This window comes from Trichechus manatus, unplaced genomic scaffold, assembly GCF_000243295.1.
Source record: "Trichechus manatus latirostris isolate Lorelei unplaced genomic scaffold, TriManLat1.0 scaffold00057, whole genome shotgun sequence".
Classification (NCBI taxonomy): domain Eukaryota; kingdom Metazoa; phylum Chordata; class Mammalia; order Sirenia; family Trichechidae; genus Trichechus; species Trichechus manatus.
The window spans coordinates 7,559,800-7,571,498 of record NW_004443993.1 but is presented as its reverse complement, the minus strand read 5'-3'; the positions used below and the strand labels follow the sequence as shown (position 1 = coordinate 7,571,498).

The following is an 11,699-nucleotide window of genomic DNA, read 5'->3' as shown; positions in this document are numbered from 1 at the left end:
AGAATTTCTACATTTTTCTCCTGCGCTCTCCGGGACCCTCTATTGTAATCCCTGTCAGAGCAATCAGTGATGGTAGCCGGGCATCATCTAGTTGTACTGGACTCAGTCTGGTGGAGGCCGTAGTAGTTGTGGTCTGTTCATCCTTTGGACTAATCTTTCCCTTGTGTCTTTAGTTTTCTTCATTTTCCCTTGCTCTGGAAGGGATGAGACCAGTGGAGTATCATAGATGGCTGCTTACAGGCTTTTAAGACTCCAGATGGTACTCACCAAAGTAGAATGTAGAACATTTTCTTTATAAATTATGTTATCTAGCTTTTATATTTTCACGTATAAATACCTTTCTTGAAAATCTTTGTTTATACAGCTTCTCATTACTGTCTAGTGTTTTTTTTTTTTTTTTTTTTTTTTTTTTTTCCTTCATTTCAGCGTAATGGGCTCCCTTTATCATTTCTTGTAAGGCAAATCTAGTCTAGTGATAACCAACTCCCTCAGCTTTTGTTTATCTAGGTATGTTTTAATTTCACCCTCGTTTGTAAAGGACAGGAATTTTTTTTCCTTCAGCACTTTAAAAATGTCATCCCTCTGCCTTCTGGTATCTATAATATCTGTTAATTTTGTTGAGGATCCCTTGTGTCATTTCTTTTGCAGTTTTCAAAATTCTCACTTTACTTTGGTTTTCGACAGTTTAATCATGATTTCTCTCAGTGTGCATGTCTTTGAGTTATTCCTTCTTGGAGTTCATTGAGCTTTTTGGATATTTAGATTCATGTCTTTCTTAAAATAGGGGACAACTTCAGCCACTATTTCTACAAATACTCTTTTTGCTCCTTCTCTTTTGGGTACACCTATTATTTGTGTGTCGGTCTACTTGCTGGTGTTCTGTAAATCCATCTGTTTCTGTTCACCTTTCTTCATTTTTCTTTCTGTTCATCAAATAATAATTTCAATTGTCCTATATCCAAGTTGATTCATTCTTTACCTACTGAGTTATGCTATTCAACTCCTCTAGTGAATTTTTCATTTTAGTTATTGTACTTTTCAATTCCAAAACTTGGTTCCTTTTTATAATTCATATCTCTTTATTGATATTCTCATTTTCTTGTTATTGTTAGTTGCTGACCCCATGTGTGTAGTAGAGCTGCTTCATCCGGTTTTCATGGTTATGACCTTTTGGAAGCAGATTCCCAAGCTTCTCTTCTGAGGTGCCTCTGGGTGGGTTCAAACCGCCAACGTTTCAGCTAGTAGCTGAGCACTTAACCTTTTGTGCCACCCAGGGATTCCTCTCATTTTGTGAGTACAAGCAGTCCCCAGGTTATTAATGAAGTCCATTCCTAAGTCTGTCTTTAAGTTGAATTTGTAGGTAAGTTCGAACAGGTACATAAAGTTCTTACTTACTGTCAGCCAAATGTTTGCCTTAGCGTATAGTATGTATTTTACATTTGTATGCATGTAAAACACTTAAGAAACAATTCTTTACACTGTAACATCTTAAACATACTAATACAGTGTATAATAATGATAATACAGTAATAAAAGTAAGTACATATACTGTACTGGAGAGAGAGGCAATCTGTATGTGTGTGTATGTAGGTATACAGATTGCTTTATTATTTCCACTTTATTTTGAGTCATAATCACTTTCCTTTTTTTGATGCATTACCAGCACTAGCATCGGATTTACGCTTTGGAGGCATGGCTACAAGGGTAAATAAGAGAACAGTTTAAGCTAGATACAAATTTATACACTCAACACAATGTTAACAGCAACGTGATCCGACTTAAAATGGTGGACAGCCCAGAGAGGTTAATCTGTAAATGACAGCAGCATCAGAACACTAAAAGAGGGAATAAATGGTGTAGGTATAGAACCTTCTAATGGAGAGGAAGTCAAGCGATACCAAGTAATAATAGACTGGTTCAAAACTAGGGAGATAAGGGTAAATTTTAAGGTAACCACAAAGAAAGTTAACCTACTCATCAAAATGAAGAAAAACAAAAGTCTCAGTAAAAACAAAACCTGCAAAATGAAAAGAAATGAAAAAAATTCCACGAACGAAGGAACTCAGCACAGGAGAGTAAGAGGAACAAAGAAAACGTCAGCACCACAAAAAAAAAACACTACAAAATGCATTCCCACTCCTAGGAATATATCCTAAAGAAATAAGAGCCATCACATTAATAGACATATGCACACCCATATTCATTAAAGCACTGTTCACAATAGCAAAAAGATGGAAACAACCTAGCTACCAATCAACAGATGAATGGACAAACTATGGTACATACACACAATGGGGTATTATACAAAGATAAAGAATGATGAATCTGTGAAGCATCCTATAACATGGATGAAACTGCAGGACATTATACTGAGTGAAATAAGTCAATCACAAAAGGACAAATATCGTATGAGACCCCTACTGTATAACCATGTAAAAGTTTACACACAAAAAGAAACAATCTGTTGGTTACGACGGGTGGGGGGGTGGGGGAGAAATAAATAGATAAGTGGTAACTTTGGTGAAGGGTAAGACAGTACACATTACTGGGGAAGCCAGCACAACTTGTACAAGGAAAGGTCATGCAAGCTCCTTAGACCCTTTCAAACTCCCTGAGGGACGGAATTGCTGGGTGGAGGGCTGTGGGGACCATGGTCTCGGGGAACATCTAGCTCAGTTGGCATAACAGTTTATAAAGGCAATGTTCTACATTCTACCCTGGTGAGTAGCATCTGGTGTCTTAAAGCCTGTGAGCAGACATCTAAAATACCCCACTGGTCTCACCCCTTCGGGAGCAAGGGAGAATGAAGAGAACAAGATACAAGGAAAAGATTAGTCCAAAGGACTAATGGACCACAGCTACCAGGGCCTCTACCAGACTGATTCAAGTACAGCTAGATGGTGCCCAGCTACCACTACTGACTGCACTGACCGGGATCACAACAGAGGGATCTGGACAGAGCTGTAAAAGGATGTAGAACAGAATTCTAACTCAGAAAAAAAGGACCAGATTTACTGGCCTGACTGGAGAAACCCCGAGAGTACGGCCCCCAGACACCCTTTTAGCTCAGTGGTGAAGCCCCTTCCAAAGTTCACCGTTCAGCTGGGGGTTGGACAGCCTCATAAAACAGGATTGAGGCACAGCAGTCCAGGGACAAGGACTGGAAGGGAGGAGCGGACAGGAAAGCTGGTGATAGGGAACCCAAGGTTGAGAAGGGACAGTGTTGACATGTCATGGGGTTGTTAACCATTGTCACAGGGCAATATGTGTACTGTTTAATGAGAAATTACTTGTTCTGCAAACCATCTAAGGTCCAAAAACAGAATTATGTGAGATCAAATTGACAACAGCAACTCAGAAGGTTTGATGGGAAGCCTAGGGGACAGTGAGTTGAAGATAATGGTGATGGCATAATTTGGAAAACAATAGTGAGAATTGACAGCACAGCTGGAAGAATGTAATCGATGTCACTGAATTGTACATGTAGAAACTTCGGAAATGGTGTAACTTTGGCTATGTATATTTTCACCAAAACAAAAGGCCCCTCAAAGGGAGAGTGTTGACATGTCGTGGGGTTGTTAACCAATGTCTTAAAACAATATGTGTACTAACTGTTTATGAGAAACTATTCTGTAAACCTTCATCTAAAGTACAATAAAAAAATTTTTAAAAATGGACAGCGTTCTCCTTCCTGAAGCCCCACAGTCACAAAGTAGTGTTAGTGTTTGTTATTATGAACCATTGTATTTAACTAGAATTTTTAATATAATTGGCTGAATGTCAGTCTGTTCTCAAGTACGAGTTGTACGTAAGTCGAAGGTTTGTAACCCAGGGATTTACTATACACTGTTTTCCTTTAGTTCTTTGTGCATGTTTTCCTTTAGCTCTTTCTAGCCCACTGTGAAACTGTGGGCTTCCACCATTATAAAGCTGCTGGCTAACCAGGGAGCAGCTGAGGCATGGGCAAGTAGAAAATTCTACAAAACTTTTCTACCATTTTGAAGTCTACCTTTTTCTTGACTCTGTGTTTGCTTAATTGCTGTAAACCTTTGGTTCTAAACTTCTTACAAAGTTTAACATTTTCTGCTTTGTGTGTCTGTGTGTGTGTGTGTGTGTGTTTCCTAGTGGACAGAGCTTGGAATGACTTTGCTGATTTATGTCCCATTTATCTCCATCCCTTTACTTTTAATATTTCTGTCTTTATATATAATGTGGATTTCTTGTAGACCAAATACGTCTGTGTTTTAATTCTTTTATTTAGATAAGATGATTATTGATATAGTTTTAATATCTACCTTATTTGTTACTGTTTTCTATTTTTTGAGCTTTTTTTGTCTTCCACCCTTTTCCCCTTCTGTTTCATTAGAGCATTTTCTGGGATTCCGTTTATTCTCCACATTTTGCTCTAAGTTATATGTTAAATGTACCTCTGACGATGCTGTAAAAGGAAATGGTTAACATATGATTGGATACTGGAGGGAACATCCATTTTATGTAGTGGCAAAGAACTTGTGTGAATTATGTTTGAATGTTTGGTGGAAGGTAAAACTTGTGTCTGTGCTTTCTGTCTCTGCCCTGCAGTGCTTGCTGTGTATTTTTCCAGAATTATTTATTTTTTTCCATTAGTTTCTTTGGGGGCCCTGGTGGCTCAGTGGTGAAGAGCTCAGCTGCTAACCAATAGGTCAACAGTTCAAATCCACCAGCAGCTCCTTGGAAACCGTATTGGGCAGTTCTACTCTGTCCTATAGGGTCACTACGAGTCGGAATTGACTCAACAGCAACAGATATACTAACACTATACTCTTCAGTATATTATAGTTTAATTAAAATATGTATATAAACATATAAAAATATTTCATGTCATACATTTTGACAAGCTCCCGTGCCTTCTTCCTTAGAACATCATGGCTATTTGTGGACATTTGCACTTCCATATACATTTTTGAAGTGTGTGTGTATATGTGTGCGTGAGAGATTATACAATGAAATCTGAGAGCTGGAACTCGACCGGACTGCCTTGTTTTTCTGGGTCTTGCAAGTTTTCCACCTTTGACAGAGTGCAGTCTTAAACCACTTTCCTCTCTCGTTTTAGTGGAAAATATTTGAGTTTTCCTTCTCTGACAGGTTTCTGCCCTTACACAGCTTTTGAATGTCTTATGTTTTCCTATATGAACAATAAAACTGGTTAGAATGTTATGGAAGGTCATTAAAGTAATGATATATTAATATTTGTGGAAAACAGTTTTCTAAGAGCATGCTGTATCTTTTCAGTTCCTTTGGATGTCATTTAATAATGTTAGTAATTTTTTCATTGTGTGCCATTGAGTCAATTCTGAGTCGTAGTGACCCTGTATGACATAGTAGAACTGCCCCACAGGGTTTTCTAGGCTGCAGTTTTTACAGGAGCAGATCGCGAGGCCTTTTCTTCCACAGAGCTGAACTATTGACCTTTCAGTTAGCAGCCAAGTGTTAACCTACTGACCTTTCACTTAGCAGCCAAGTGTTAACCATTGCACCATTATTCTCTGTGTTATACTCCTTTTTGGTACCTTTTATTTTTACTAAAATTACATGTTTACCTTTTTGAAATTAATTTCTCAACTCATTGCTTGTGTCTGTAAATGAAATATTTAAAATAAACTTTACTTTGATAAGTATTTTGTTATCTGAATACTTAAATCTCTCAGTCCTATAATCATCTGTACCATCTTTTGGGTACATACACAATTGTTTAACCTATAAAATGAATTGAGGTGGAGTTTTTTCACCGTTTTTAACATTTTATTTCTTTGCATTTTTTTCTTTTTCTTTTTTTGATATGTGCCGTCCACAACCTTTAGGATAATGTTGAATAGAAATGGAATAATGAGTATCCTTGTTTTTTATCTGCGTTTATTGGGAAGGTGTTGAACTTTTCAGTATGTATTTTCTTTGATGCACATATTTTGTATTTTCCTGTTTTCAGATTGAGCATGTTTCTGTCCATTTCTAAATTTAATAAATGTTTTTGACATACATGCTGAAAAATTTATAATAAATGTACCCAAACAAAAACCCCTTGCCTTCACTTTGTCCTCTTGATGTAATCAGTATATCATAAATAATGATCATAAATGAGCTGCCCGTTTGGTCTCGTGTATCTGACTGAACTGAGAACACACTCCTCAAGTGTATTATTTTTTGTTTTATAGTCTTGTCTAATGTATGTCTGAATAGTGGGCTTCGGGAATGGTTTCAGTTCTGGGTTTACAGAGTGAGGGCCATAGTTTTGGGGGTTCCTCCAGTCTCTGTCAGACCATGAAGTCTGGTCTTTGTGTGAATTTGTGTTCTGCTGCATGCTTTTCTCCCGCTCCATCTCGGACCCTCTATTGTGTTCCCTGTTTGGGCCGTCATTGGTGGTAGCTGGGCACCCTCTCGTTCTTCTGGTCTCAGGCTGGTGGAGTCTCTGGTCCACGTGGTTCTTTAGTGTCTTGGGCTAATATTTTCCTTGTATCTTTGGTTTTCTTCATTCTCCTTTGCTCCAAATGGAGAATGATGCATCTTAGATGGCCACTCGCAAGTTTTTAAGATCCCAAACGTCACTCACCAAAGAGGGATGCAGAGCATTTTCTTAATAAACTTTGTTATGCCAGTTGACCTAGAAGTCCCCCGAAACTATAGTTCCCAGGCTCCAGTCCAAGCTACTTCCTCCAACTGGATGTATCTAGGAAACTTCTTAGCTTTTGCTTTGGTCCAGTAGTGCTGACTTTCCCTGTATTGTGTTTTGTCCTGGTCTTCACCGAAGTTGATCCTTGACTACTATCTAGTTAGTGATTTCCCCTACCCTTCCCTCCCCACCGTCATAACCATCAAATAATGCTTGTTTCTGTGTTTAAACCTTTTCTATAATTCTTCTAATGGTGGTCTCATAAGTATTTGTCCTTCTGTGACAGACTAATTTCACTCAGCATAATGCCATCCAGATTCATCCATGTTGTGAGATATTTTGCGAATTCATCATTGTTCTTTATGGTGGCATAGTATTCCATTTGTGACTATGTACCATAATTTGTTTATCCATTGGTCTGTTAATGGGCACCTAGGTTGTTTCCATGTTTTTGCTATTGTGAACAGTGCTGCAATGAACATAGGTGTGCATATGTCTATTCGTGTGAGGGCTCTTATTTCTCCCCGATGGGATTGCTGGATCGTATGGTATTTCTATTTCCAGCTTTTTAAGGAAGCGCCAGATTATTTTCCAAAGAGGTTGTGCCATTTTACATTGCCACCAGCAGTGCGTAAGTGTTCAGGCTCTCCACAACCTCTCCATTATTTATTATTTTGTGTTTTTTGGATTAGTGCCAGCCTTGCTGGGGTGAGATGGTATCTCATGGTAGTTTTGATTTGCATTTCTCTAATGGCTAATGATCCTGAGCATTTCCTCATGGGTCTGTTAGCGCCTGAATGTCTTCTTTGGTGAAGTATCTGTTCATATCCTCTGCCTGTTTTTAATTGGGTTATTTGTCTTTTTGTTGTTGAGATGTTGCCGTATTTTGTAGATTTTAGAGATTAGACCTTTATGGCATATGTCGTAGCCAAAATTTTTTTCGCAGTCTATAGGTTCTCTTTTGACTATTTTGGTGAAGTCTTTTGATGAGCGTGTTTGATTTTTAGGAGCTCCCAGTAATCTAATTTCTCTTCTGGTGTTTGTGCATTGTTATGTTTTGTATACTATTTATGCCATGTATTAGGGCTCCTAGCGTTGTTCTGCTTCACTTTTGAAGGATAATTGTTCTGGATGCAGAATCTAGGTTGGTAGTCTTTTTTTTTTCCCCTCAACACTAAATATTTCACTCCAGTCTCTTCTTGCTTGTATGATTTCTTCAGTGTGATGTAATTCTTAAGTGTGCTCTTCTTTAGGAAGTTGTTTTCTTTTTCTCCTCTGGCTTCTTTCAGTATTTTCTCTTTCATTTTCTTTAATGTGAATGGTATATGCCTAGATACAGATTTTTTTTGGTGTTTATCCAGCTTAGTGTTCTTTGAACTTAGTGATTCTGTTGTTTGGTGTCTGCCATTAATTTTCTAAAATCGTTTACCATTATTACTTCAAATATTTCTCTTGTTCATTCCTATTTTCTTTCTTTTGTGGTATTATTACCAATACACATATGGTCCACCTTTTTTTATTTTCCCACAGCTTTTGGATATTCTCTTCCATCTGTTTCATTCTTATTTCTCTTTGTATTTCAGTTTGGAAGTTTTTACTGACATATATTCCACTTGATTTTTTCTTTGGATTTTTCCAGTTATTTGATGAACTTCTTAAAGGCATTCTTCATTTTGTTTACAGTGTTTCTGATTTCCAGAATTTTCTTTGAATTCTTTCTTACCTTTTCCCTGTCTCTGCTAACATTACCCATTTGTTCTTGCATGTTATTTCCTTTATTTACTAGAGTTGTTAGCCTGGTAGTTCTGCTGTAAAAGATCTCTTTAAACTGTTAAAAAGCAAAGATGTCACTTGAGGACAAAGGCGCGCCTGACCCAAGCCATGATATTTTCAGCTGCTTTATATGCATACAAAAGCTGGACAGTGAATAAGGAAGATAGAAGAAGAATTGATTCATTTGAATTATGGTGTTGGCGAAAAATATTCACTATACCATGAACTGCCGGAAGAAAGAAAATATCTGTCTTAGAAGAAGTACACCTAGAATGCTCCTTGGAAGCGAGGATGGCAAGACTTCATCTCATGTACTTTGAACATGTTAGCAGGATGGACCAGTCCCTGCATGCTTGGTAAAGTGGAGGGTCAGCAAGAAAGAGGAAGACCCTCAATGAGATGGATTGACACAGTGGCTGCAACAATGGGTTGAAACAGCAACGATTGTGAGGTTGGCACGGGATGACGCAGGACTGGGCAGCGTTTTGTTCTGTTTTACGTAGGATCGCTAGAGTCAGAACGGACTCAGCATCACTTAACAACAACGTGTTAATCATAGTTGTTTTGAATTTCCAGTCTGATATATCTCTGCCATATCTAGACTGGTTCTAATGCTTGCTGTGTCTTTTCAAGCTGTGTTTTTTGCGTTTAGTATGCCTGTAGTTTTTTTGTTGAAAGCTAGATGTTATGTACTAAGTGAAAAGAACTGAGGTAAATAGGCCTTTAGTGTGAGGTTTTATCTCTATCTGGCTAGAAGTTAAGTTGTGTTTACTGTTTGCTATAGGTGTCAGAGGCCAAAATGTTCCCTGCTGTTTTCGTTTTTGTCTTCCTTGTTGTGTGTGGGTTTCTTAGGCATTTCTTAAATAAAATGTGAGACTTGGAGTTCTTTCAGTTGTAATTTCCTGTTCCTATATAGGAATTCTACTGTTGTGGTGGTACGGTTCGGGATGGGTGGCATCCTGTAGTATAATGATGAGGTGTGAGTCTTTTAGTGAGCCTGTGCCCCTGGGCAGTGAACTCACATATTCTTCTCTCCTTATTTCCTCCCCTACTTTGATGAGATAGGAGGCCTAGTTGGGTCTAGAGTTGGGTATTTCACTTTTGAAAGTCAGACTCTGGTAAAATAGTTTCCCTTGATGGCAAGCCTTGTTAAGTACAGAATGTGCTAGGTAACTTTAAAAACGCTACTTTTCCTCTTCTCTCTACTATAAGTACGAGGTGATTTTTCTCTGATCTTCACACAAGACCTAGTAGGGTTCCTAGAGGTAAAACTCAAAAACCTGTGTGAATCTCTAAGATTTGACTCCCCTGGCATTTTTAACCCTTAAGCTTGTCCACACAGCCTTCAAGCAATTTGTCAGTTACAGTTCAAGTTTTGCTACTCTACTCCTGTACTGATTCTAGCTGTGGTTTCTGCTCTTGGGCTTCTGCTCTGGTGGTAGTCTATGTATCTGCCTATCTGTCCCTCCAGTATTGGAGGCAGCAGTTTGCCTTATGACCTCAATTCTCTGAGTTCAGTATGTTCACCTTTTTTTGTTGTTGCGAGGACGGGAGTAACTACTTCCGAACTCATAGACCAGAAACTAGAAGATTTCATTTGTGTTTCATATAATTACTATTGTCTTTATTTTTATATTATTTACTTTATACTATTCATTTATGTTGCTTTTATTTTTCTAGTGTCCCGGATTTATGTATTTAGTCTATTGCTAATGACCTTTCCCTCTCTGGGAATAAACAATGTATGTTTTTCCTGGGAATGAAGGTCAGTGGAGGCCTTTGACTCTTGTGCTTCTACATTAAGACATGTTGAAGTTGATGAGCATGTGAGATCTATATGAGTATTTGCAAAATTATCACAATCTGCTTTCAAGTTTTTAGAATAGAAAGTGTTTTTTTTTTATTTTAATTTTCCTATACCAAGCCAGGTTTCACTGTTATATTCTGAAATGTTTAGTTTGCTTTGCCTTGCATAACTCAGTAAAGATAAATATGTTCGTGCTTCGTGTTGAGTATCGCCTTACTGTGTTGCATTTTCCTTAGAACTTATTGTCATTTGACATTATGTTCTATTGTTTATTTTCCATTGCCAAAGAATTTGTGATCCATGTGCATCTGGATATGTCTGTTTTATTCAGTTCTGTATCTGTTTTGCACACGAAGTAGGCTCTGAGTCAGTATTACCTAAATGGATTTTAATGAGGAAGTCAGAGGTTAGGACCTGAAGGAAAGCCGTCTTGCCTGAGACACGGGACTTTGCCATTAGGAGAAGCTCCAGGTTGTCTGAATTGAATGGAATGTTTCATTTGTCTCCTCTTCCTAGCACCTAGCAGGGCTCTAGATCATCCATGGTGTTATAGGAGAATAACACCCAGAGTAATAACAAAACTGAATCTGAACAGAAATGTAGTTTTCAGCAATTTAGGCCTCAGAAACAATTTGACCTGCATTCTAACTGTGGCTCAGCAACTTTCTAACTGAGCGACACTGAGCAAGTGATTGTCTCTGACTTTCCTCAGCTATTGAAGTAATACCTGTTTAAAAGAGTCATTATGAGATCTGAATGAGCTACTGTGTGAAGCTGATTGCAAAACCTTTCACGTATCATAGTTGCTCAGTAAACTTTTTCATGGCTTTAATCTGTGTAACCTGGCCCGCTGCAATGGAAGAGACTTGAATTTTGGCTGTGGGTCGACATTTCCTGTGCCACTGTTATACCAGGAGTGGTGAGAGATGACTTAGGCAGCTTACTTCACCTCCTGCCTTGACAAGAGGAGCCTTTCTATTCTACAGGTGCTCTGCTGTTCAGCCCTATTTTGCATCATTAGTGCAGTGTAGTAACCTTTTCTCTCCTCACTACATGGGAAAGCCAATGGATTAAGAATATTTCGTAGAGACCACTCTTACAGCCCAGGGTATTCCAATGGTTAGGGTTCAGGTAGTCATGCTTGTGTGCATTCCAGGGGCTACAAATGTGAGAAAATTTTGGAGTGGGACCTCTAGAGGGATGATGTGTAAGTCATTGTTTCCTGAGAATCATCGACATTGTAACAGCTCAATTCTCTGTACTTCAGTTAACTTACTGAGAAGATTGACTTATTTATGAAATGAGAATTTTAACCTTTTCTCAGTCAGCAAACACAAGGGCATGCCATGATGGTTCTTTCAGAGATAGAGCTTTTTATCTTTTAACATTAGAGAGTGTTTTTGTGGGTTTCTGGATGTATGTTGAGGGGAGCGGTCACTGAAAATTGTACAGTACCATTGGGTGTGGGAAGTT

At 38.3% G+C, this 11,699-nt stretch overlaps 1 protein-coding gene and 1 pseudogene across 1 annotated transcript in view; one reads left to right on the top strand and one right to left on the bottom strand.

The window, feature by feature from the left end:
• LOC105756398 (zinc finger protein 555-like) overlaps window positions 1–11,699 on the bottom strand; it is a 376,219-nt pseudogene that overhangs the window by 65,018 nt on the left and 299,502 nt on the right.
• LOC105756399 (zinc finger protein OZF-like) overlaps window positions 1–11,699 on the top strand; it is a 41,598-nt gene that overhangs the window by 19,945 nt on the left and 9,954 nt on the right. The gene's annotated exons all lie outside the window — the stretch shown is intronic.